Raw genomic sequence first — 25,995 nt, forward strand, 5'->3', positions numbered from 1 at the left:
TGTTAAAATCAGTGCACACGGGTGCGCGTGCACGTATCTGCACGTGTGTTTGTTTCTCTGTGGTCGCTGTGAGTTTGGTTACCAGGGAACCTGCAGCGAGCTGCTCCTCTGCCTCTGCAGTGGACAGCGAGTGAAGGACAGACCTCAGACGAGCAGGCACTCATCTGGCCACAACATGGCCTGCCTGCACATTTTGCTGTCACATTTATTGCTGAATTCCCTTTGCAAGAGATTTATATTTACAACAGACATCAGATGTTCTGACAGTGATGAGAAGCAGAGAACAGATGTAGTGAACTGATGTAAGAACGTCTCTGCAGAATCTGCAAACATTCATGCGTTCCTAGACGTTGAAGGAGAAGTGAGTCGCCGCAGTGGCGGTGCTGTCGTCCTCCTGCAGCCTCGGAGACGTTGAGCTGTGCGTCCTGGGTGTCAGCGAGCGCTGCCAGGGCGTGGCTGAGGGACACGGGGGGCGGGGCTCAGGTAGAGGTCACTGAGGAATGTTTGAGATTCCTCTGGAGCGTTGATTCCTCAGTGAGTACACCCAACCTCAGTGCCCCCACCCAGCCTCCGTTCCTTTGTGGAACCTGCTCAGTCATGCCAGTCTGCCTCCCTGTGCCAGCCTGACTACCGCACTCATTTTAAAGGTGGAAAATCATCCTCATCTGTGCCAGGTGTGGCATTCCCCTGTGAGAATAATGCTGTATTATACTCAGCTCACACAGCTGTTTGTGTGTGTGTGTGTGTGTGTGTGTGTGTGTGTGCGCACGTGCGTCAGAGACACCTCGTGTAGGCCATGTTGATGTAGAAACCTAGTTGTGTTTCAGTCTACGTGCAGGAGGTTGTGCGTCACTCAGACTGCAGAGATAATTGTGATGAAGCTGCTTCTGATGTGTTTGGCCTTTATCAAGAGCTGAGCTGCTCGCAAGCATGCTAGCCCTTCACTAGCCCTCCTTAGGCTACAACACACACACACACTCACTATGTAGGTATTTTTTCATTCACATTTTTGTACATATCTTCTTTATATAGATGTATATACTTTCTATTATTTATGTGTCTTCTGCGAATTCCATGAATGACACCAACGGCCGGAGTCAGATTCCCTGTATGTTGTGAACATACTTGGCCAATAAAACTGATTCTGATTCTGATATTTGTGTGTGTGTGTGTGTGTGTGTGTGTATCACATCTATCAATCTATCACACATTGTTAAATACATCCGTCAGTCACGATCAGAACGGTGCTCTCATTATGAAGGGAGTCTCCAGCCGTTCCTTTGAAAACTTTACAGGGGAAATGATTGATTTATGAGATCGGAGGCAGCAGTGAGGTCAAGGATCCAGGTGTACAACATTGCGACAGATGCTAACTCCAGCGAGAACAATAGAGTGGACCACGGATGTAAGACGTAATGTTAGTGTGCACTCACGTTGGCTAGAGAAGAAGAAAATGTTGTCATCAATATTCAAGGGGATAAAATGTCTGGCAGTAAGTGTGAAGGTTTGAACAGAGGGAGAGAGAAGGGTGTGACGGAGGAGGGAGACAGCAAAGACATGAGAGAGAGGCCGCGTCCAGCTGTGTGACAGCAGGTTTGGCCCGCTACATAGTGACCCCGAACATGCTGCTGGAATGAGAACCTTAACAGCGCTGCAGACATTCTCCTCTCCCCGCTATCCCACACTCCCATCCTCAGAGTCAGCAGCTTGGTCAGTGGCCCTCCGCTCCAAACGCTGACGCTGCAGGGATCCCTCTAGCGTCAGTTCTGCACGTGCCCTCTGGTGGCGTTAGCAGTTATGGCTGAGCACAGGAGGTGACGTCCATACAGAGGAAGAAGGTCACGCAGGGAGGAGGTCGTGTTGGTAGACGGCTCCATCCCAGCGGCGAGATTCACATCTGCAACTGTGAGTCAAGCCTGTCTTTGAAAACCATGATCGTCCCCTAATCTTAACCACATGGTCGCTATTGTAACCATGGAAACAGATATAATATTTGGTAATGAATTAAATGAAATAGTAGTGATGATAGGATTTGTCTTTTCTGAGTGTGTGTTGTATCAATATGGTGTGGGGAAGGCAGGGGTTTGCTGGGGGGCATTTGAGCTCCCTGACAGCAATGCTGAGGGCTCTGACTGGCAGCCATCTTGAAAGACTTGTACGGGATGGACACAGTGCATCAGACTCTGGCGGATCAGATATAGTACCAGTCCAGCAACTTGCAGGAAGTAAGAACCAAATGGAATTTTCACTAAATACCACCAAGTCTCACACAGACCACGACTCAGCATTTCCTGCCTGTTTCCTCTGCTCAACGCCAGCAAAGGACTCGTTCACTTTGATCAGGTTCTGCTTGTCTAAGTCCATGCACGGAGCCGCGATTTATGCCCTCATTCTGTAATTGTAGTTGATGCCAAGTTGAGTTTTTATGAGGGGATGTTTTGATGCAGATGGGCTATATTTTTCGAATGTGTTAGAATGGTACATTTTTTCAACCTGGCCTGAGTTTCCCTCCATTTCCCTTCATCAGCTCCCTCTCAGCCTGCCATAAATCAGACCCAGCGGTCCTTGTTTGGAGCAGTTTGGTTGGGTTGCTTTGGTTTGAAGTGTCGACGACTGCTGATACTGGAGAAGGGTACCTGTCCGTCCAGTGCTCCGGCTAATTAACATGGAGAGGAATGATTTAAGGCTGCTCACGAACGGTCAGCCCACTGAGAGGAAAAGGCCTCTCTAATGTCGGGGTTGGTTTTATGTCTTCTGTCCATGTGAGTTTAAATCATAAATCATGATTTAATGTTTATCTTTTCACATGCTCGTCTCTTGATTGATGATTTTGTTTTCAGGCTATTATTATTTCTTGTGATGTAAAACCCTTCAGTCAGGAGTAAGAAAGGCTTTTGTTTAAAAGTGTGCAACTCAATATGTTGTATGTCATGAAAGCGTTCGAGTTAGCGGGCGATTTGGTGCGCCAGAGAACCCGTCGAGTGCAACTCGGCCTGAGAAACCCACGAGGGGTGGGGGCTGGTGGGGGTGGGGGTGGAGATGCTATTCTCCTGAAAACTGCCGTGACTCTTTGCCCTGGCGAAGGATGATAACTTCCTTAATGAACCAAAATTCCCACACAACCCCCTTCTTTGTGTTTTTTATTTTGGATTGTTCATATCCACGCTCCTGAGGGAGAGAGCCAGCCTGCATCCACCACCTCACCTGATTTAGATGCAGCCACACTGAGATCATAAACCTCCCAGCTGGGAGGTAAGCGACTGTGCCAAGAAGGACGACGGCCAGCGTTAACGCAAGCCAGTAAACCGTACCCACACAGTGTGGACACACAATCACATGCTGCACACAACGGTGCAAACATGCAATCTAAAGCCTATATTTGTGTTCTGCTGTGTTCCCAAGCTCAGTTCCCCCACTGGATGGAGTCTTGGCTCAGATTAATATGTTTTCTTCTTGTGAGCGGGAGCCTCAGCCCTGCAGATCACCTGTGCTCGTTGCTGATGATCAGATGCTGGAGGAGGTTCTTGGTTGTCGCCAAAATATGAAATTCCTCCTGATTTGTGCAAATGCAATGACAGGAGATGACAAATATTATCTGCTTCCATTTTTCTAATCGATGAATAAGTAGTTGCTCTTAAGTGAGGGTCAGATATGGGTGTTTCTTCTTCAGCTGTGCCTGTCTCCCTTTTTACAGAAAAATCAAAGTTCCTATCCAGCGAGTGAGCTAATGGCTCTCGGTGTATCAGGTGGGGAGTGAAGTTGCTCCAGCTGTCACATCGGGAGTTTGCTTGCTCAGCAGAGATACAACATGAAGGATGAGAGTGAAAACAGACACTTTAATCTTCTGGCCATCATCCTAGACTTTGTCTTCTTTAAAAGAAAAAAAAACAACCTTTCTTCTCCTGATGCGTTGGTACGCTGTGAATGAGTGAGCAAGAGGGAAACCTAAAAAGAACACGCAGCGGTGTGCACAGATGTTCCTTCAGTGACTAATATTAGTTTCCTTCCGTGTGTGTGCGTAAATGTTTGGGTGTGTGCATGTTTGGATTTGTGGTTGCAAGTCTGCGTCTCTGTATCTGTGCATGTGTTTGTCACAATAGTAAAAGTCTTTAACTCCTTGTGGTCGTCGCTCTGCGGTTTCATGGACTAAATGAACTCAAACGTCTCACACACTCGTGCGACTCAGAACACCTCGAGGTGACTCCCCATGGCAGTGTGCCCAGTGTGTCACAAAACCACACAGCTCTACATTCCAAGACTCTGAGAGTGGGATTAGATTAGCAAAGTGGAACACTTGCATCTGTCGGCGATGGTCGTGTCGTGTTTGTCTGACTCAGTTTGTGCGTTAATCGTTGTCGGAACTCAAACATTGTGTGTGAGACTGCCAGCTCAAGGTGTGTGGGAAGAAACACGCAGCTGTGGCTGCATTTTTATTAGATTATGTGAATGTTCTCAGTCAGCTCCCACAGGTCAGCGTTTTACGGCGGTGTAAACGGCTCTGTGTGCCACATGGCCATTTTAGCTGCTCTAATTTGATGTCTTAACACTGAATGGCTTTGACTGGCAGACCAATCACGCGGGGCTCAGTCTACCTCAGTCACCGTGAGACAGGGTCTGAAGAAGGGGAACCCTCCAAGGATGTTCCAGTATTTGTTTGCTGTTGTGTTTTTGTACTTCTGGTCCTGAGAAGTTGCACGTCTGGAAAAAAGTGAAGCTTAAAGAAAACTAGCAGGCTTCCTGCTGTCGTACAGGATGACCCTGCTGCCCCATGCTGAGTGAGTTTGGATAGATGAAGGGTGTCATCAGAGGATCAGCCTGTCTCTGAGTATCGGTTTGTCCCATCAGGTGAGTCCAGCATGGTCAGTGGAAGCTGTGTAGAGAAAGTAGATGTATGAATTATACCTCCATTGCTCCCAGTGACACTGTGATTACTGGCATGGTGAGTTTGGCTGACAGGCGTTCTAATAGAGCCAATATCTCCCGCAGCCTGCAGAGAGCCAGAGTGCAACATGGAAACAGTGCAATCTTTAGCCATATTTTGGTGAACACAATAGTGAAACAGTAATTGTCTGGAACTGACTCAGCACACGGACAGTAGAAGTGGATTATGCAGAAGGATTTTTGAAAAACCTCTTTGAACATTTGAGTTCCATTGTGAAATCACCGTCCTCAACTCTGCAGGAGTGTTTGCTATTAAAAACGCACTGTAGATTTTGGGTGAAGTATTAGTACTGTGAATGACAGGTCTATTTGGAAGTGTGTGTGTGTCTGTTGTTTTAACTGATGGTGTCGAGTGTCTGACAGTAGTGTTGACTGGATCTTTTGGAGGGTGGGGAGACGTTGCCCCTTGAGAAACAACCGCTCTGCATTCGCTACAACTCAATTGGAGAGTGTTGAATCCAACACTGGGGTGGTGGACAACGGTGCAAATGAGGAAAGAACTCCACATCAGGATCTGGTGGAGTGTTTGAGTGAGCAGTGATGAGTCGAGAGAGGAAAGAGAAGTGAGATGCCACCATCTGTTAGCCACATGCACACCCCACAGCAGTCACATAAATCTCAGCCGTGCTCAACAATTCAAGGCTGCATTCCGCCAGGCGAAACGTGCGCTGGCTGGCTACTTCAACAGACCCGGCTCGTACATTTAATAAATTTGGAGCTCGCAGAAGGTGTTAAAATCTCACTCAGTGGATTTTCTATGGGTGTTCCAGGACACTGGAATGATTTGGGACATGGGAGTGTTGGAAACTGTTTCTGGGGAATTGATTAATTGCTGCAAATGTAAATGTGACCATAGAGTTGCCAGCGATCAGAATAACTAAGTGAGACTCAGTAGAAAAGCTATGCAATCATTTAAATGTCCTACTGTCAGAATATATCTTCTGACTATTGGACAGAAACCTCCTGGGCAAAAGCTGCTGCCAGGCAACGGTTGATTTAAAAGTTGTTTATAAGTTCTGCTGTTCCTCTGATGTGGTCCCTTGGCCTTCCACTACACTAGGAGCAGTGTGTGTGAAATAATCAGCACACACACACATGCACACACACACACACACACACACATGCACACACACACATGCACACACACACACACACACACACACACACACTCAAGTACAGGTCACTGGGGTCAAAGTCAAGCGCAAGCAGGCAAATATGTGCATGGTTTGATGTTACTGGGCTGCACAGATGGGCTGGAAACTTGCGAAGTCAGTTAGTAAGTGAAGCTGGTTTGTGTCCCTCTGACCTGAGGAGACGCCACCCCAGTGTCCGCGGCAGCGTCACGGCCTGAGGGATTGCTTAACATCTGCAAAGCTCATCCGACTGTGTGCTCCTTGTGTATGTTGTGGTAAAGATGGAGAATCACCATGGGGGGTTGTTGAGTCCTCATATATGACTTGACAGTGTGTGTGTGTGTGTGTGTGTGTGTGTGTGTGTGTGTGTGTGTGTGTGTGACCTGAACTGAACTGAACTGAACTTCAGCTGCTCTCTCAAGGTCTCATTCAAAGATCCTCTCCCTCCATAAAATTTACCAAATGGTCTCATAAAACCAGCAGTTTTCCACATTAGTTCTCAATCTGTCAAAGCTCTATGAATGTCATTGTCATCTTTTTGATGATACGTCATATGACAAATCATCATGTTGTGGAAAATAATGTCGACTGGGCAGCACAAACACTTGGAAGTTTGTTTGCCCACGAGCCTTTCCATGTTCTACAATCTGGGTCGAACCATATTCCTTCATGGGGTGTTTTGGAGGTGATGATTGACAGCACTGTTGAACTCAAACTGCCGTTGTGTTCAGCAGAGAAATAGAAAAACTTGTGGAAGGGGCGTCGTCTTCCTGTCTTTCTACCCCTTTATTCAGGTTTTTGCTCTATTTTATCTCTCTATCTGGCATGTGCTAAGTTGATGCAAGATCTATAAAATGTGAAAGAAACATGGCCATAACAAAAAAAACCTCCATCTTTTGGGTACAAACCCATATTCTTTGGCTTTTCTAGTCTGATTTCATGGAACTTTAGATCGATTGAAATCATTGCCGGTGAAGAAATGATATAATGACATGGTGGCCAGCGATGAGTCACCACTAATTTCACGTTCTTGTTGAAACCCGCTGTTCAATTGTACCGTTCAAGCGCTGCGGGTGAACGGAGCCGGGCCAATGAGAAAGCCCAGTCATGACATCACAGTCATGCAGTGTGGCAGATGGATGAGGAAGAATGTTCCAGAAGAAACATCAGAAACACAGCAGCAGAAGTGGGAGTTAAACCCTTGTTTCATTATTCCTGCAGCAGTGATCAGCAGAAATGGTTGGAGGGTGGCATCTGGCCAGAGATCTTGCTAACGTGGCAGGAACACTGGGACACTCCATGGCTACTTTAGAATAAGGAAAGCATAAAATAATCGCAGCCTTTTAGACTGCCGTAGCTGGACATCCATCATCATTCCATCCTCAGCGTGCTTCCCTCATGAGGCCATGAGAAACTAAGCCAAAGTGGCTGTTTGCCTTTTCCTGTGTACATTGAACTCTAAAGCAGTGAATTTATGTGTGTGTTTGTGCGCGTTTTTCTCAGCAACTGTTCAGCAAATCAACTTCACACTTGGCAGATGTGTTGTTGGGGTCCCATGTGCAGTTCCAAGTTTGAAGTTGTTTGGATGAGCTTTCTTACTTGTTGTTCTGTCTGTAATGATTTCAAGTTGCTGACTTTCCCTGCCTGCTTGCAAGGGTTCAAATGCAGGTGGACAAAGACAACAGACCTGCAGTTGGACCATGTCAGGTCACTCTGGAGGCTGTCTCAAGTGCCATCGTCTTCTGGACATTTGTCTCAGTTTCAGTTCATCTACCATAAAGTTTAGTATGTGGCAACACTCCCAGGTTGACTGCAGAGATGTGCACAGCCGCTGGTTTGACCACCTGATGTGGAGTTGTTGTGGGTCAGCTGTCCTACTTTTGTTTACAACCAGAGGCTCAGGATGGCGCCCAGCAGCAAGCTGTCGATCCATGTTGGAACATGGAATGTTGAAGGTACATGAAGAGAGATACCTGGCCAAGTATTTGAAGAGTATACGGACTCCTCACTGAGACCTCATGGAAAATACAGGAAGTGACCGCGACCTCCTAACATAGCACGGTGTGGTGGTGGCACAGAACCCCACAGACAATGTGGATGCAATTCACTGAGGATTCTTTTTCACTGTGGGCAAATAAATTCTTTGGTTCAACAACACCACGCAGGGCTGGTGGTTACTGTTGTCAGAACCCCAGAAAGCGGGTTTGGTTGGTGGTCAGTACCAGCAGACACCAGGGGAGACATACATCACCATGTCTGGTGACGTTTTCAGCCGACAGCTAAGCAGACCTTAAATGTATTGACACGTCATCAATCTTTGTCCCCCAACAATGACTGGGACTTCAAGAAGCTGATGTCAGTGAGCCATAGTGAAATCAAGTTTTCTGAACTCAGCGACAACCGCCAGGATGTCAGGCGTCCACCACAGGACGGTCCTAAATGACCCCCTATTGGCATCCACCACCAGGTCATGTGGTCTGAAGAGCTTGTGGTGTGCGTTTCTTTGAGATCTGGCTGGTGAGACACCGATTAATGTTTAATGGCCTTCATTGCTTAATCAGTCAGTTGATGAAAGCCTCAGCAAGCCTCTGCTCTAACGGCTCCAGCAACCGAGCCAACCAGCCGCCCTGGTGCCATTTAATCAAGGCTTTTAACGTGAACTTGCTGCTAATTTAATCTGTGTGTTGACTGTTGTCAGCGCTGCAGCAGAGGGGAGGGAGGTTGAGCCGATTCCCCACTGGGGTGTTCTCAGGGCAGGCGTTCTACCAGGGCAGGAGTGGGTTCTACCAGGGCAGTGATTCATGTGTTGAGATTTACTGAGCTGTGTGTCTTCAGGATGGACTGATAACGCCGCCGGTCACATGATCAGTCAGCAGCTGCGGGACTGATAGCTGTGACTTCCTGAATCCCCACTGCTGCGGCCAAGCCAGACTCGTCACAGCTGGACCGATTCCACTGTGACATGATGCAGCTTACACTGCGTTCTTGAGAATCCCAGACACATTTTATGATGGATGGTAAAAGCTTGCAAATGGCTGAAGGAGAAAAGTGCTTGAGGTAGGGGGAGCATCTTTGAACATGCACAGATGGTTGAACGTGTTCCAGGTAGAGCGTCTGACCAGCAGCAGCACACTTCCTTTGAGGGGTTAATTCAGCCATGATGACTGAGGATGAATATGTAAATCTGACCACTCGGCACATGAGATGGAACGAACCACTGAAGAGGAGCCAAATGGGCTGTTCAGTGATTGAATTGGATCATTTTGAGTTTAAGCGATGATCAAAAGAGAGTTAATGAAAGAAACGCCGGTGTCATACTGCTAGTGGCATGTCTGCCTCACAAAGCACAAGAGCACAAAACTTGTCCATCTTCCTTCCCTGTGTGTGTGTGTGTGTGTGTGTGTGTCTGTCTCCTCTTCTACGTCTTCCTTTCATCTTCAGCCAGACGTTTTTGGACATGTAAAAAACTTCAGGAAGGAGAGGAAGAAGAAAGAAAGGACAGTTCTGAAAGAATGTGGCTTGTATTAATCTGCAAATATTCCTTTATTTCATCTGAACTAAATTACTGGTCTGAACTCGCTGTCCTCAGAGAGCCGGCAGAGCGCCACCGGCATCCCAGATGGGCAAGGAGTGGTCGGCAGATCTGTCACTGTGACCACGGTGAGAACACGAGCCCCTGTTCTGCCGAGCTCTGTAGCAGTCCTTTCATACAGCTGATCAAACGTGCCTCTCTGTTGTTGTTGGGCTCTGGCAAAGCACTCGGGGGACGTCTCTGGAGAAGTTTGACCATCCTGTTTCCTGCTGTCTTTGACCCTCTAAACAAAGATGGGAAGGTAATGAGATGTGATCGGTAATGTAAGATACTGAGGATATTCTCTTAGTTTATGGCAGGATTTGAGCAATTTCATGCATGATTTGAAGTTAAAGACATATTTGTGTGCGGCGCTGGAGGCCATGAAATCCCTCGTTAGACAGGAGGAGCTGGCTTGTGATGCGGCTGCAGCTTGCCAAGGCAGGTGGTGGCACAAGTCCCTGCAGCGTCTCCCAGTGCTGCTCTCAAGAATGTAAAGGTGCGAGTCCACAAGTTGTGAATAACACCGGCACGTCGGCTCTTTCTGTCATCCAGTACTGAGCAGGATGATATTGCCCCAGAGAGACGAGCTGTAGATAAATGACTCTTACATAATAGCAGTGGCCAGTGGCACTGTTGCGTAATTCCACCTGTCAGTGGAGAGGCCTCCTCTCTTTTTATTGGAATGGCTCATAACTGTGTTCAAAGGACTCCCTTAAACATGATGAGTGCCAGCGCAGCTCCCAGAGATGTGGAGGCTTACTGGGCCGCGGTCGGTTGGCTGGAAGTTAGGCGTCAGCAGCGGAGGAGGATCGGCCTCCTCAACCCCGATTCTCACTGTGAAAAGATTGAACAGACAGAAGATTCTTGGGATTTATCTCCCTTGTTTCCCTGTGATGAAAGACATCATTAGTTACCCCGACAGCCTGCTGACTCTCACCAGCAGACATGTTAGGGTGGGAATGAGTGACAGCCAGTGAGCAGGCTCAGATGCCATCATGCTGCAGTCACAGTGAGATCAAACCGCCACACGCATGTTTTATAACACGCTGTTCATCTGCACACTATATATTGTTTGTCTTAGCATTTTTAGGCACACTTCAGATAAAATACTTCAACATTCAAACACTGACTCTTGATTGTATTTATCCCTGCAGGGAGTGGGGGCCAATGCCTTCTGATGATAGTTGGAATGTAATTTATAAAAATAAATGAGAGACACTGCATGTGGTTGTAAGCCTGTGTGAAGTGAGTCCATCACAGTAACCTTGACCTTTGACCACCAGAATGTTTTCAGTTCATCTCTGAGTCCCAGTGGACAAATTTGAAAAATTCCCTCGGCCATCCTGAGAAACCACAGTGACCAGAAGTGGCGAGATGGACAGGAAACTAGCGTGCAGCGTAACCAGCGTCGTAATCTGGGAGTGTTCTACGATCTGTTCGGAGCCTAATCTTGAGATCTGCTCATGTTCAGATGCCTAGAATGTCTTTTTGTTCTTTCTCATATTGAAAGGTGGATGTATTGGATGACAAGACATCTGATGTTGCAACTTTGCTTTTAGGTTCAGGAACTGCCAGCTGGGCTCAGTGTAGGGAACTACAGTTTTCAGCGTAGTTGGACAACTGATTGACTGTATCTGTAAATCAAGGGAGGGTAAATGTATCAGTCTGATAGTAGATGTCCTCCTCAGCATGTCCACCCGTGAGAACAGCTGTAGTTTGGCACAGCGTCCCCTACAGACGAGCCCCTGAGCAGTGACTGCTGCTGGGAGTGTCACCCTGTCCCACCTGCCCCTCCTTCACAGCAAGTGTCCTCTGTGTTTTCGTATTCACCTGGCTTGCATGTAGATGACCTCTGACCACAGGGACTACATCCCCGTGGGAGAGGGAACTGTGCCTGTAAGAGGCCCACTCGTGGGCGGCAGAGTGGTTTTATACACAGACTGGCATTATCTGCATCTCCTGCTCCACTCAAAGGAAAGGGCCACTAAATATACCCTATGAGGCCTTCCCAGGCTCCTCTGGGCTGGGGAGATGCGGCCGCTGCTTGGGCCGAAGGCCAATGACATGGCTGCCGACCTCCACGGAAAGTATTTTTAAGGTCAATTACAGGGTACAGTGCCTTTAGATGGCCGACTGGTGCTGAGGAGGCCTCATATTAAAGGTTTATGTGGAGAGGGAGCACAGAAGCCTGCCTGAGCTCACCCCAGCTCCTATTGTTACCACACACCCCGAGAAACCCTGCTCTCTGAGGGACTGGAGGTGTGATGAAGGCAGAGAGAGAGTGTGTGTGTGTGTGTGTGTGTGTGTGTGTGTGTGTGTACTGGAAGAGTTTAAAAACAAACTAGTCTTTCAGATGTACTGAGTACTTTTATAGCTTTCATTCAGTATTTCTTTCTTTGTGGTGAGACTTATTTATGTACAGTTTTCAGTAAAATACATCATTCAAACTCTTGATTACTGCTGTTTTTAAGGTTATTTTGTGGCATCACAAAAGAGGGACGCAGCAGCTATTATTACATTATCAGTAATATTGAAACTTGGCTCTCATTAGACGAGTCACACGCGTTCCCTTTAAGCCTTATTTTTTTACTTTAAATGCTGTGAAAGGTTTCCTCTAAGCCTCTAATGTTGCCTAACGCTTACAGTGCATATAATTAAAGGATAGGTTAACATTCTTTCTAGTCTGTCTTCAAACGACTTTGTGACTCCCATGAAAATGAGTTCACAATCTGCAAAAACACATTGTAATATGAACTAGTTGGATCAAGTATGTTACCCTCACGGGCCTCAAATCTAGGCCCTGGTCCGGGACACTCAGGCCCCATTCAGGCCTCAGTCAGGCCCCATTCAGGCCCCAGCCAGGCCCCAGTCAGGCCCCAGTCAGGCCCCAGTCTGGCCCTAGTCAGGCCCTAGTCAGGCCCTGGCCCGGGACACTCAGGCCCCAGTCCGGCCCTTGTCCAACAGCTAATCAGAATTCTTGGTTGAGCCCAAATAATTGTTCTCAGGATTTTTAAAAATCGAATATCCCAGGGTAATAAATCAAACGCGCCCTTTCACCTGCACTGTGTAGGAAGTAGAGGGGGATGCGCGCGTGCAGTCGCACACCGTCGGGTTCCCGAGGAGCGCAGCTTCCCTGAGCTTCGCCAACATCAACCAGCAGCTTTGTCAAGTAATGGAAGGCAGCCGGGCCAGCACGGAACAGAACACAGCAAGGACGGTTCAGAAGCAAATGATAAGGGGGTCAAGTGTCGTTTGAGATGAATTAACGTTAGCAGATGTGTTTTATTGACTAAAGTGCCACTGTGCCTGGTTCTGAGTGTGAGTTTGACAAGCAGCTCCTTCTGCCTCTCAAAGGAACTGAATCCACCACTGGAGCCATTAAAACAGTTCAGCTTTGTTTTTAAAGGCAAAGGTTTTATTTTCCTCTTTGTTTCTTTATTAAGTGAGTTTATGAAAACCTTTTTGTTTGTTAAATTAATGTTTTTGTTATTGAAAGTAAAAACTGAGTGGCCAGCGCTGGCAGTGAGCCGTCCACACATTTGATCAGTGTAGCCTCTCAAATCAGTCCGCAAGCCTGGCAGTGGGGGCGTAAATGAGTCGGGTGCCGTCAGGCTCAGGGCTGAGACGCAGGGCCTGAAAGTTTTGTGCCGCTATTCCTACACCAGAGCTCAGCACTGAAATACTGTCCAGGACGATGAAATAACTTTGAACATGTAAAGCTACTCAACGGATTTGGATAATTATCATTTCATTGAACTCATATATTTGCATAGAAGAAGGAGGGTAGACTTTTAGCCTTCTCTCTTAGGGTGGGTACTACGAGACAGGATCCCCCCACCAGTGGTGCATGACTGATGTGGATTGTTAAGAACATGGGTGCTCCATCCTGTGGTGAAGTAAAACTGAAACTCAATGAAGTTCCTGAAAATTACAGAATGTTCCTGTCAGTAATGTTCCTTCCATCCAGGGGCATTCCATCATGTTTTTACCTGTTAGTCATGTGATTCCTATTATTGTATTTTTCCTTTCTGGCAGGCCAAATCCCACCCTAGGCTGGGCCCCACATCGGGCAGTCCTTGTTCTTTGAAAGCTCAGTACTGATTCAGGATGGTTCAATGGTTGGAGAGAGTCACGCTTCAGCCAGCTAGAAGGTTTCAGAACAAACTTGTGCAGAAGCAGACGAATCATAAACAGACTAGCAAATACAATTTGTCACTCATTAGAGTAACTCGTTATCCTCCGCTCTGATGCGCGCGCGCACACACACACACACACACACACACACACACACACACACACACACAGGCCACACACGCAGCGCGACACAGCTGACCAACACTCAATATAAATGAACCAGCCAGATGATTTTGGTGCTTTTCATGATTCATACCAACATGACTCATAAATACAGGCCTGTCAGAATGTGTTCTACCCCACAGAGAGGGGAGTGGTGGACGGTACAGTGGACACCATTCACTCCTCTGTATGTTTGGAGGGGGCAGCGGGAATGTTGGATTTGGTGGCTTTGGTCTCCCTGAAGAGTGAAGTGTTGATGGGACAAAAGTGAGGCTAAGGATTGAAAGGCCTGTTTGTGCAGATGAGGGCTGTGTTTGCTTTGCTGCGGCTCCAGGATGGTTCAATAGTGGCTCTATCTTCTCTATCCCAGCCCAGACGCTATAATTGAGTCAGATAAAGACGCAGGAAGATGGAACCTGAAGAGAATATCTGATAGATATTTTATCCCACTTTGTCCCAGACGTCTATGATATTTTGAGTCAGTTTCTGATCCCGTTTGGTCTGAGACGCTGGTGCTTTTCAGGGTGTGAAAATGAGGAGCATCATGGATGAAAGTCTTGAGCCGTTTGTGTCTAACACTCTGTAAAAGGTTCAACTGGTTCAACCCAGATTTTTCACGTTTTATGAAAGATTATTGCAAGTAAATCTAATGAATAATCAGATGAACATAAAATGTTGGAGCAGCGTTCTTGCCGGTTTTGTTTGAGTTCACTGTCGATGTTTTGGTTACACGATCCCTGCCTGCATCTGCTCCTGGCATGATATTCTTGTGAATGTTGTGCTCCAAGTAGCTCAGTATCCATATTGGGAAAATTCTGCAACTCATAATTTACATCCAACGTCAACATTAAATGCAACATGTTTTTATTAACCGTAACCATGAGTCTTCCTTAACCCCCGCTAGGGATTTGCAAATTCAATCAGCTCGACCGTTATTGGTTCAGAGGATTGGGTATCGGCCAGAACATAAATGATCAACATTTTATCCAATCTCATGAAATTCACTGTTTCTGCCTTCAGTTGCTTTTTTTCACAGCTGGCTGCCATTTTTCAGTACTCCAGCAATCCCAGGAATGTAAAGCTGTTCCAAAGGGATTCAAGCAGTGAGGTGTATGGATTTTGAATACGGAGAAGGGCTCTGGTATCAGACTTGGTGTCCGAGGGGAATAAGTCATAGTGATGCACCCTGGCTCTTAACTTCTGACTGACGAGGTTCTGAACAGGTCTAAAGCTGATTTTGTGGAGAAATGTCATTAAAGAAAATGGATGACACAGTTGACCTCTGCTCCTCTCTTTACCCCCTCTTTTAACTCCTCTTTCACCCCCTCATTCCTCCCCGTCCTGCAGTCCTTGTCTCCCTGGGAACATCCTCACTCCCGGTCCACATGGCGGGGCGAGTACACATCGCCAAGCTGCTAAGTCTACACTGGCTAGGGTGCCCCATGTTTGCCCCGGGGGCAGCGCATGTGTTCGTGGCTGCTGGGCTCAGAAATGGCACACCAGTGTGTGATGGGCCTGTTGCTGGTCACGGCCACTGGAGGTGTGAAATTCCCAGAACTCTGGAGCCCGGCAGCTACTGAGTCCAAGAACTGCAGAGGCAGAAGAAGGCAATGGATGTGACAGACCTTTTGGTTAGCCACCTTCACCTGTGTCTGAGTCGAACCCGCCCACAGTCTCACTCCTACTGGGGCTCTTTTGTAGGTCAGCTGTCAGCAGAATGCACCCACAGTGCTAGTACTGGTATTTCTAACGCGCTGTGTAGTCCCTCAGAATATTCTCGATGTGATGTTATTTTAGACATTTCAGGTGCGTCTGTCAGCGAGTCATAGCATAGAGTCACCACATGTAGTCGCCCTCAGTGCCCTTAATTGGGAGTTACAGGAGCTTTGGTGTTGGTGGTGAAGGGGAAGCCTTTCATTTGATTGGGCTCTGGGCGTGGCAGCAGCATGACCTGGAATGACTCGGGTCCATCTATCTTCCCACTATGGTAAAATCTGGTTGCAGATATCATTTTACAACTTGGAAGAAAAGCAGTACACTTACTGCAATTTACAGTAATTACCATGCCAAGAAGCTGCATGCTTGTGGGGCTGTTGAAATGATTGTGTAAAATGTAGAGCTTGGCTCCATCTTTTCTTCAGAGACCAAGACGATTATTGTCGAGTCTTGTTATGGCATACGTCTGGTGAGTGCACTGACTCCAGTGGCACACGGCCAGACCTGGACCCTTAATCCACAGTGGTAGAGAGAGAGAGAGAGAGAGAGAGAGAGAGTGAGCCTCCATTTAATCAGGTGAATTTTCGCAACATTTTCCTATGGCTACGTTTAACAGCACAGCAGGTCAGCAAATGTATGCTCATGCATAGCCAGCTAAAGGTCAGAGTTTCACTATTTTGCCACCCAGGTGTGTCTCCCTGGGGAGGTCCTTAGAACACTTGATGAGATCTTGTGTTGCATACAATCTCTTTTCTATGAGAGAGGGACCATTTAAGCTCTTGAGATGATCAGAGGAGTCAGGAAAATATGGATGTAAAGCAGTGTTTGAATGTTCTGCATGGACTTAAATTAAGAAAAAAAAGGGGGGACACTGGTGTGCGGCCAGGCACAGACCTCAGGGCTGCGTTTGTATTCGCGTCTGGATTCTTGAGGGCTTCCTCTCATGGATGCATCCGGGTTCTTCAGTGTTAAGACCTCAGGTCGCTCCCTCATTCTGAGTTTCCTCAACTTTGCTTGAAATTCATTTTGTTAAGTTTCATTCCCACGATAACCTGCAGCAGCTTTCTGTCAGCAACTTTGGACACCTTCGAGAGAAGTTTGTACAGTAGGAGACGCCCATGTCAGAAGTGTTGTTGCTGGGTGTGGGGTGAGCAACAACTGCCCTTTACACAAACAGTACAGTTTGTAATTTTGTCAGGAACAACCATGTCTCTTTTCCTTCTTTGGATTTTTTCCATCAGCACCTAGCGATCTATTGTGTTGCCGAGCAACATGGACCGCTGGTTCAGCTCCCTGCACTAGCGCCTCTTCTGGTCGGTCGACGTGCCTGTTGGAGGGGGAGGGTAATCTTCCCACGTGCTACTTCCTCCAGGTGAAACTCGCCCCACCAGGTGAAAAGATGTGACCCAGTATGTGACAGTGGAACCATGGGGTAATCTGCGGTGCTCCCAAGGGGGGCGGAGCAACCGCCAGGACAGCTTGTTCGGGTGAATTGGCAATGAACACTTGAAGGGAAAAATTATGGGAAGAAATTGTTCCTTCAACGGCGTTGTCATCTCACTCTTGGATGTCCGTCTTCTTCTTCTGGGCTCGATCCGTTCACACAATTGAAACATCAACAACACTCCCTCTTGCTGGCTGTTCATTCTTTGGACAATGGCCTGCTCTGTTGACACATGGGCTCAATCTGACATGACACCAGCTGAAGGAGCTGGAAGGGTGCAGCCCGTTGAATGTCTGCTCAGCCTGATTCAGAAGTTTGCGTTCTCACATGAAGCTCCTCTGGGTAACGTCTGTCTGATTCCAGCTGTCGTCTAAAAGCCAGTTGTCTCTGTTGATCCACAAACTTGAAAAATATGTTGTTCCCTTCATTGCATATGTGATCTTACCACAAAATATGCTTATGGTTATTGGTGTTTGGGGGTTTCACTCTATACTTTAATATAGTCCTACTCGCTCTGGCTCTCTCCAGCCTGGAGTTTTGCCAGCTGTGTGTGTGATGCTGACAGCGGAGAGTTCCTGGCTGTGACCAGAGTTCCTGTGAGATGAAGGTGCCCAGCCTCTTACTGTCTGGCCCCCAGTGACGTGAAGATCACCCACGTTTGTCCCTTTTCATCTGATGATTTGAAATATGCCTCATCCCAGTCTGTTGTTTGCAACGAGCAGATTTCTGCATCCAACAGCATGTGGCTTTCTCATCATACACCAGCCTGTGTTTGCTTGGACTGACTTCAGTTTACAATGAAAAGATTCTCAAGAAAAGAACAGAAATTATAAGATCTGTCGCTTTGTATTGTCTTAATTAGCTGTTGCACAGTGTGTGTGCTGCACTGTGTCAAATGAATGACTAAAATAAAAGATGACTTGCTCTATAAAAGGAGCCACTACCACTTCCCTAAAATAACCAGGGTACAGTCGTGCTATTTTTGAAAACAAAGGGCACAAATCCTCCCAAAAACAGACACAGAGCAGGCTTACCAAGATGTTGTGTAAAAAGGGTGGCTGCCAAACTTTGACTCTCCTCTGTCTCTTCTCCCTGTGTCCATGTACATTACAGCTCGACTCTGCCCCTAGTGGCTGGAGAGTATATTGGGTCAGCAAATTCCATCTCAGTCCTGAATCTCAGTTTTAGATGCTGTGACTGACAGCATGTCATTACTGCTCCATTTTCCTCATTATATGGCCTCATTGTGCTATTTGAGTCTATTTACCATCGTTATAGTAACGATCATTTTTGATGACATGGCAGACTGTAAACAAACAAGAGCTTTCAGATGCAGGATTAGTGTTTTATCTGTCACCAGAGCCTCCGATTAACGACATAAAACTCCACAGAGGGCTGTCCATGTCTCTGGTTTGGAGGATTACTGTTTCTTAGCAATAAAGCGCCCTGAAATGAGTTTGTCTGGCCATTCCAGCTGTGTCAAACCCCAACCCCAGACCAAGGCTTTCACAACTGACAATGAAGGCAGCCCGTAACCTTAAGTGCTGTTTTGTGGACCTGTGTAAATTTGACACCATTCTGCCACAGAGAGGGTCTGTGGAGGTGTTAATGCCACAGAGGGAGCGCGCCACACTTCTGCAGAAGCTTTTTACCTCATTCAGGGGAGAGGAAAAAAAAGCCATGCAAACTTTTATTTTGTCTCTTTCTTTCTTCCCGTTAATGTTGTCAGTATTAATCTGCTTGTATTTAGTCGAGACTAGGAAGCCATGTCCCAGCAGCCTGGCAGTCCTGGTGGAGGCACTGATCTGGTGTTGGAGTGTCTCTTCTTATTTTCAGTGAGTTCAAGGCGAAGCCATCCTTCACTGCACTGGAGCTTGACGACTGCAAATGAGCTCTGGTATATTCCTGGGAAATCACATTTCTGGTTCATTTCTGCTGTTCCCTGTAAAGAACCTGAAGAACCTAAAGAACCTGTATCTCCTCTCATATGCAGATAGGAAAGTTGTTTAGCTTTGTTGTTTAGCTCTTTTTGAGAAGCCAGTTCCTCATTGCAGGCCCATTTTTTCCTAATTACAACCGCTTCTGAAACTTGAAGCTCCAGTGTTTTCATTCGTCTTTTATTTTGCACCTCTCTCTCTCTCTCTCTCTCTCTCTCTCTCTCTCTCTCTCTCTCTCTCTCTCTCTCTCTCTCTCTCTCAGCACCACGGCCTGGTTTAAACTGACTGGCTTGGAGAAGCTGGGTTAGTGTGGTGGCACTGGGGGCAGGGAGCAGTGCTTGCCTGGGCTGAGAGCACCCAGCCCCTCATAATTATAGACAGTAAACAGCTTCAGCTTTTAGATGGATTTTCTCCATCTGATGAGGAGAGAGGCTTCACGCTGGCATAGCAAGAAAACTGCGGGGATGAGAAGAAGTTGGGCAAAAAAACAGACTTTTTGATTCTGAGTGTTGACAATAGTTTTCCGAGACAGTGAGACAGGCTACATAGACAGATAATGCCCCCCCACACACACACACACACACACACACTGTCAACCAACCATTCCTCAGCAGTTGTCTTTTGATGTGATGTTAACGAGGGAGTCTTATCTAGAGCAGCTCTTGGTTTGAAAAGTTTCTTCTCCTCTGACTTTTCTCCCAAAACATGTCTCTCTCTCTTTCTCTCTCTCTCCCCCCTCTCATTCTCTCCTCCACACTCTCAAATGAGTCCCCACTGCCTCACACTCTTCACTTGGCCCAGATGAAATCTTCCTCCTTCTGTTTCCCCTCTTTATTTTACCTCATACTCATTTAAAGGCCCATCAGACACACCCCCACCCCTCACACACACACACACACACACACACACACACGACCTCCCGAGCTCATTCAGCCACTTTTGATGAAACTTCCTGACAACTCTGTCAGGCAGTGGCACTGCGCTTCATGAAAAAATGTCCAAACAAATTCCAACAATATGCAACAGGCTACTTTTGCATCTCCCTCCTCATCTCTGTCTCTCTGTTCACTGCTCAGAGCTGGCAGGCGCTGGGATGGGAGGCTCCCCCTCTCTTGGCTGGGACAGGCCCTGGAGCGTGCTACTGGCTGGGAGTGTGGAGGGGAAGCAGGGAGGTAGTGAGGAAGGTGGGAGGGAGGGAGAAAGCGCTTGGGAGGGAGGGAGACTGAGGGGTGGAGGCGTGGCCTGCAGCTGGTAATGAAGTCTTCTCTTTTCATCCTCAGAAGGCAGAGTGTGAGTGGACGGGCCTGGGGTCTGCGTGGCTCCACTGCTTTCTCTGCCTGTAAAGTGTGCTGAGCGCCACTCTGCTGCTCTGCCTGTGTGTCTCAGCGCCGTCACCGCCACAGCTGAGAGGAACAAGGAGACGGAGACAGCGCTCGTCATGTGGCTTTTCCTCACATCGCCTCCACATCATTTCTGTTGAGGTAAGACTTCAGCCTGACTCGTCCTCCTGCCTTGTCTCTCTCTCTCTCTCTTTCTCTCTCTCTCTCTGCTCTCCTTTACTGTCTGTCTGTTGATTGTTGTGGTGGGGGGGGGGGGCATGTGGGCAGTCCAGTTCAGGTCCCTCCCACTTCTAATTTGCATGTGTGTGTGTTTGTATATGGGCACAGTATGTGCAGCGATAGTAGGAAGGTGTGTTTGTGTGTGCGTGCGCGTGTGTCGGATCCACATTTGCTGCAGTGTTTATGTCTGAGAGCAGACTGGGTCAGCGCTCAGGGAGGTTGACGCTGCCGCTGATGAATGGCTCCTGTTGCTCAGAGGAATATGGGACAGTTCTAGGATGGACTGGAGTGCCTGTTCTGGGTCTTCTAACATGAATTAGTCACAGTGTTTGTCTGGGCTGATGGAGGAGCAATACACACTCATGCTATCCTCCAGTTTAAAAATAGGCTGTTGGGTGGTTGTTTTTTTACACGGCTGTGTTATTGCTCTTGAGTTTGCGTGTGTGTGTGCGCGTGTGTGTGTGTGTGTGTCGGCGCTATCGGTCTCTGTTGAAAGCAGATGGATTGAATAGGTTTAATATTGGGGCTCCTCTGTGGGAGAAGAGACAGGAGACTGTCTGTACTCTGGAGCTCAGTGACAATAAGCTTTGATGTGATTTCAGTGCATCTGTCCTCCTCCCCACTGGGCAGTTCAGATCCGGCCCGCGACAAACACACTTTCATCCACATTCCCTGGGAAATCCATCCATCTGTATTCTTTCACTCACCTCCTTCCTGCTCTCCTTACCCTGTATGTTCTTACACCCCTGATACCCGTCGATGAGGCCTTGACCTTCTATCAACACCTCCCATATTCTCATAGACAGTATTCCACAGTTTTGCTCTCCATCCACACTAGTCTGACACGCTTCGAGGGAACGGGTCTTTCCGATACCTCTCCCGGAAAAAAAAACCCTAAGCGACTTTCCATTAGTTTCTGCTGGGCCATGAGAATTATGGTTTCCCAAATGAATAGTGTACAGGAGCCCAGCTTAATTGAAAAAACACAAGCATGGTCTGCCATGAAGGAGACGGTCCTTGTGTCACTGCTGAACTGTGTGAATGTACTTTCCAGAGCTGGCGAGGGGGAGAGAAAGAGAGAGGAAAGTACAAAAAAAGAGCATGAGATAGAGGACAAAAAAGAAGGCTGAGGCAAATAAAAATGAGAAGTTAAAGTGTCCGTAATCAAAAGGCCTGTCTGAAAAAATTGTGGATATTTTATCATATTGATCTGGAAGCAAAGACAGGGGAAACATCTGGGTACACAGTCAATTTTATAAAATTCTTCTGAGGGAACCCAGGAGAAAAAGAACTTGGCGCTGCGTGTGTGTGTGTGTGTGTGTGTGCACGTGTTTGTGTGTGTGTGTGTGTGCGTGTGTGTGTGTGAGAGAGAGAGAGAGAGAGAGAGAGAGAGAGAGAGAGTAGTTTCGGTTTGTCTGCTCTGTCTCTATCGACCTTGTGTAGGAAAGGGATTTTAGTAGGATTGAATTGCCATCATGAAACTGTTTGCTGGTCATTAAGGCCCAGAGGGCAACAATAGAGGCCCAGTAAAACCTGCCTGATTACAGTGCAGTCAACAGGAGCTTCTCTCTCATCATTTTCCCAGCAGGGAGTCATCAGAACATGAGACCCTCCTGGAGCCATCGGCTCAGCCCGAGTGTGTCTGTCAGGCCGTCGGACCACCAGCTCGTCTCTGGGGAGGTTCCTCCTGGGTTACAGCTGTGCTCATGTAAACATATTCAATCTAAATACCCCTGAACCTTATCTTGAATGTGTCTGCTGCCCCCCCCCCCCCCCGTCTCTCTGCTGTGTTTGTGTGGCAGCCTCATATGGTGATGATTGAGTCTCTGTCATTGGTTCAGATGGCACATTTGTCACACACATGTTTGCCAGCCGCTGCTGTTGCTAGGGTTTGCTGGGCTGCAAGGGAAGGCATCTCCTGTTGACTTCCTCACTGGGTGGCTCATTTGTTTGTCAGGGCACCATGACCCCTGACCTCACTACCACCCCATTCCCCCCCACTGCCTGTTAATGTAACTCTAGACTCCCTCGCAGCCCCGTTCTTCCCCCGCCGCCATGCTCACACATGATTACAGAGAGAAAGAGAAATAGGGAAAGATCAACACTAGGTCTTGGTTAAAGGAGCATCCATATGGAGCTCGTGATGGAAATGCGTGCCGGTGAGATTATGTTACGGTAACCTAAGAGAATGCCTGGACATTGCAGTGTGAAAGAAAGATAATCCCAATCTGATTATTACACCTTTGCATCTCAATCCATCCTTTCTCCAGAGAACAAATCACAACAGCCCAGCCAGATACTGTAAGGAGGGCATTCAGCGTTGGAGTGCGTTCGCAGCTGTGCGGTTAGTTTATTATCATCCCAACAGCTACTGTCCTGACTGGTCGCTAAGGTTACATAACACTGTGGAGGCTAGTCTTCCCTTCAGTCTCATGTTGAGTGATAGGGTCGGGACCTCTGACTCCTCTGCCTCACTGCTGAGACAGCTGAGCTCTCTTCCATTAGACACAGACGGTGTGAGCTGGAGGGTCTTCACCGTGAATCGGCTCTTCACAGCCAGAGTTGTGCTGTTCACCAGTTGATCATGTGATCTGCGTGACGCCACCGCAGGTACGACTGACTTGTGCATTTAACAAAGTCACTCGATTGACTGACCTCTGACCTATCAAAGAAAACATAGTACTCTTAATGCACTGACAGACAAGGCAATGTAATGAATGTGGTAGAGCTCCTTAAAATGTTCCGACCCCACCCACAATGCTTTGCAGGCAAAGCAGGCACCAACCAGCATCCCTCGGACACACACACACACACACACACACACACACACACACACACACACACACACACACACACACACACACACACACGCTTGTCACAACCATTCTGAATTCCAAAAAACATGTATCAGAAGCTCTCAGGCAGCAGAACTTTGAGAACCTTAAAGTAAGACGGTGGTAATTTTTTTTCCAGTAAACACATTAGAAAAGCCGATCCTTAATTCCTCTGACCATATAATTTTCAGCTAAATTTAAATACATAATTGAAGGGGTGACTTCATGAAAAATCAATATATTATGCTTATGTCTTGATCATAAGGGAAAATATGGGCCTATGTTAATTTTTTGGGTTTGAAAACATTACAAATATACACACAAAAACACCCAGTGTCCCTGTGTCATGCTGTCAGTGAGATGATCGCACTTTACAGTCATATGGTTCGGATTTAGCTTGTGGGGTTACTCGTCTGTTTGCATTTGGATCATGGGTTTTGCCTAAAAATTCATGTGTTGCAGCCAATAGTGGTGCAGTACAAATAAACAAGTACAATACAAGTACTTTGTAGTAAAAGCTGAATTTGAAATGCAGGGATTATTCCCAAGGCTCATTTTGCCGTAAGCACATAGATTTCAGGACCTGTGCGATCACTACCGCTGCAGTCTGGCTCCGTGCACCGGGGCCAGTTTTTAGAGGCAACTTCCTTTTTTCCTGCATGTTCATGCACAGCTGAGGGTTTTTTCGCCACACCGAGAGGAACCCTGTGACCTGGCGACCTCCATCTTTTCCTGCCTCACCTGCACCTCCAGTCCCACCTGCAGCGGTGGAGGCTTCTCCAGCTGAGCAGACACAGCGCACTGCTGCAGATATAAAACACATGACTTATGGGAGAGGAGGGTCCGTGATGTTCCATCATTTCAGCTCTTCCTCCACCTCCTCCCGTTCTTCCCTATGTGTGTCTTCAAACAGGTTGCAGCATATTTTCCATCCTACTGCGCGTGTGTCGGCCAGGTCACACCTTCAGTCTGAAGGTCCCCTGAGCTCAGGAAACGTGTACACGTCTAACCTGCGCATGCGCTTTTGTGCACAGTTCAAAAAATCAAACACATTCTTGACTATAAATTCAAGTATCCGTGTCAGATAGCAGGCGGTATACTGTGTCTGCTGACAAATAACTGTAGGAACAGCCGTCATGTGTTTATTAGACACTTAATCCAACAGGCAGAAAATTGGCCTGAATAGTTGTTCTGCTCCTTCTGCTGCTTGAATGCAGACCCAGCAGCTCTGATTGATTCTGACAGTGACAACAAGAACAGGCTGCTTGAGAAGACTTTCTGAAGACCTCCTCCTCTATCTGCACACCAACGAGCCAAGTCAAACAAAGACGAGCCTTTTTCGCACAAAACTTCTCTGGAAATTCTTCAAAAGTTAGAGGTTTTACAGTGTTAAAGACGCCACACAAGCAGTGATTGATGGTTGTTGGTTGAGGTTGTTTGCTTTCCATTCGTATTGCTGGCCTCTTCCAGGCATTCAGATGACAATACGCAAGAAGAAATATCCCTGTATCGCGCTAAGAAATGCAGGTGAGCGTCAACTTTTGTCACTTTGCCTGATGCTCGACTCCTCTGTAGTGACATCAGGTCTTTAGGGGGGAGGGCAGCAAGTGGAATCACTAGTAAATTATAGCTCAGGCACATCCCCAGAAGCCTTGGCCCGGGTCCTAGAGCTAAACAGCTTTAGAACCGCTTTCCCTTATTCAACCCCTTTTCCGCTACATTCCTGCTCTTCCCCTCTCACTCCCTGCGTTCTGCTCCAGATGTGGCATTGTTAGGACACATTTGTTTTGGGCTTGGGCCTGTAGACCTGTGCACAGTCTGATGTCATGCTCTATTTAAAGGGAAAGCCATGAGAACTGGGTGGAAAGGAGCACGCTGTGGTCTCACTTCAAAGCCTACGTCTAGGGCTACTGATGACTGTCATCAGTAGAGCAGCAATCTGTGTCATGGACAGATGACCACATTCATTTGAAGTGCTGACAGACGGGCCTTTTTAAAGAAGTTCAGAGGTTTATGAAAATCAGAAAGATGGAAATTTGTGTTTTATCTCACATCCACAGCTGAAGATATGTACTCACGTTTGTTTGGAATGATCTGCTCCTAATACGAATGAACAGTGTTTCATTTCAAGCCCTCAGTGGGGCTTCATCAGTGGAAGTTGTAGAAGTGGAAACAACCGCGTCCTCTATTGAGGCAACGAACGCGCCTCGATTGGCACATGAGACTTTTGAGGATTCTAGTGCAGCAAGTCTTTCTGTGTCTGCGGTTTGTCTCTGTGAGGTGTGTGCACAAGATACTCAACGCCACGTTACACACTGAAGAGACAGTCGAGGGTCAAGAGTGTTTTATTTGTCACCAAGGGATCGAGCCCAGGGCGACATGCATTACACAACTCAAGGCCTGATACAACGATCACAATCGGTCACAATTATTACAGGTTGATCGTAACAATGGCACACTTCAGAAATTTAACAACAGCACATATACATTTGTTGTGTCTGTACGCTAAACTTGAGCAGTCCGTTGACCCAATGGAGGCAAGTGAGAGTGAGGCGTCGCAG

At 47.3% G+C, this 25,995-nt stretch overlaps 1 protein-coding gene across 1 annotated transcript in view; it reads left to right on the top strand.

Annotated features, from left to right (window-relative positions):
- The window catches only part of znf469 (zinc finger protein 469), a 228,301-nt gene that overhangs the window by 159,921 nt on the left and 42,385 nt on the right, over window positions 1-25,995 (top strand). The window contains 1 exon segment of the mRNA XM_086208037.1: window positions 20,322-20,522. The gene's annotated coding sequence lies outside the window, so the exon portion shown is untranslated.

Source organism: Aulostomus chinensis, chromosome 7, assembly GCF_037954235.1.
Source record: "Aulostomus chinensis isolate RoL2024-O1b breed Wild chromosome 7, RoL_Achi_v1.0, whole genome shotgun sequence".
Lineage (NCBI taxonomy): Eukaryota > Metazoa > Chordata > Actinopteri > Syngnathiformes > Aulostomidae > Aulostomus > Aulostomus chinensis.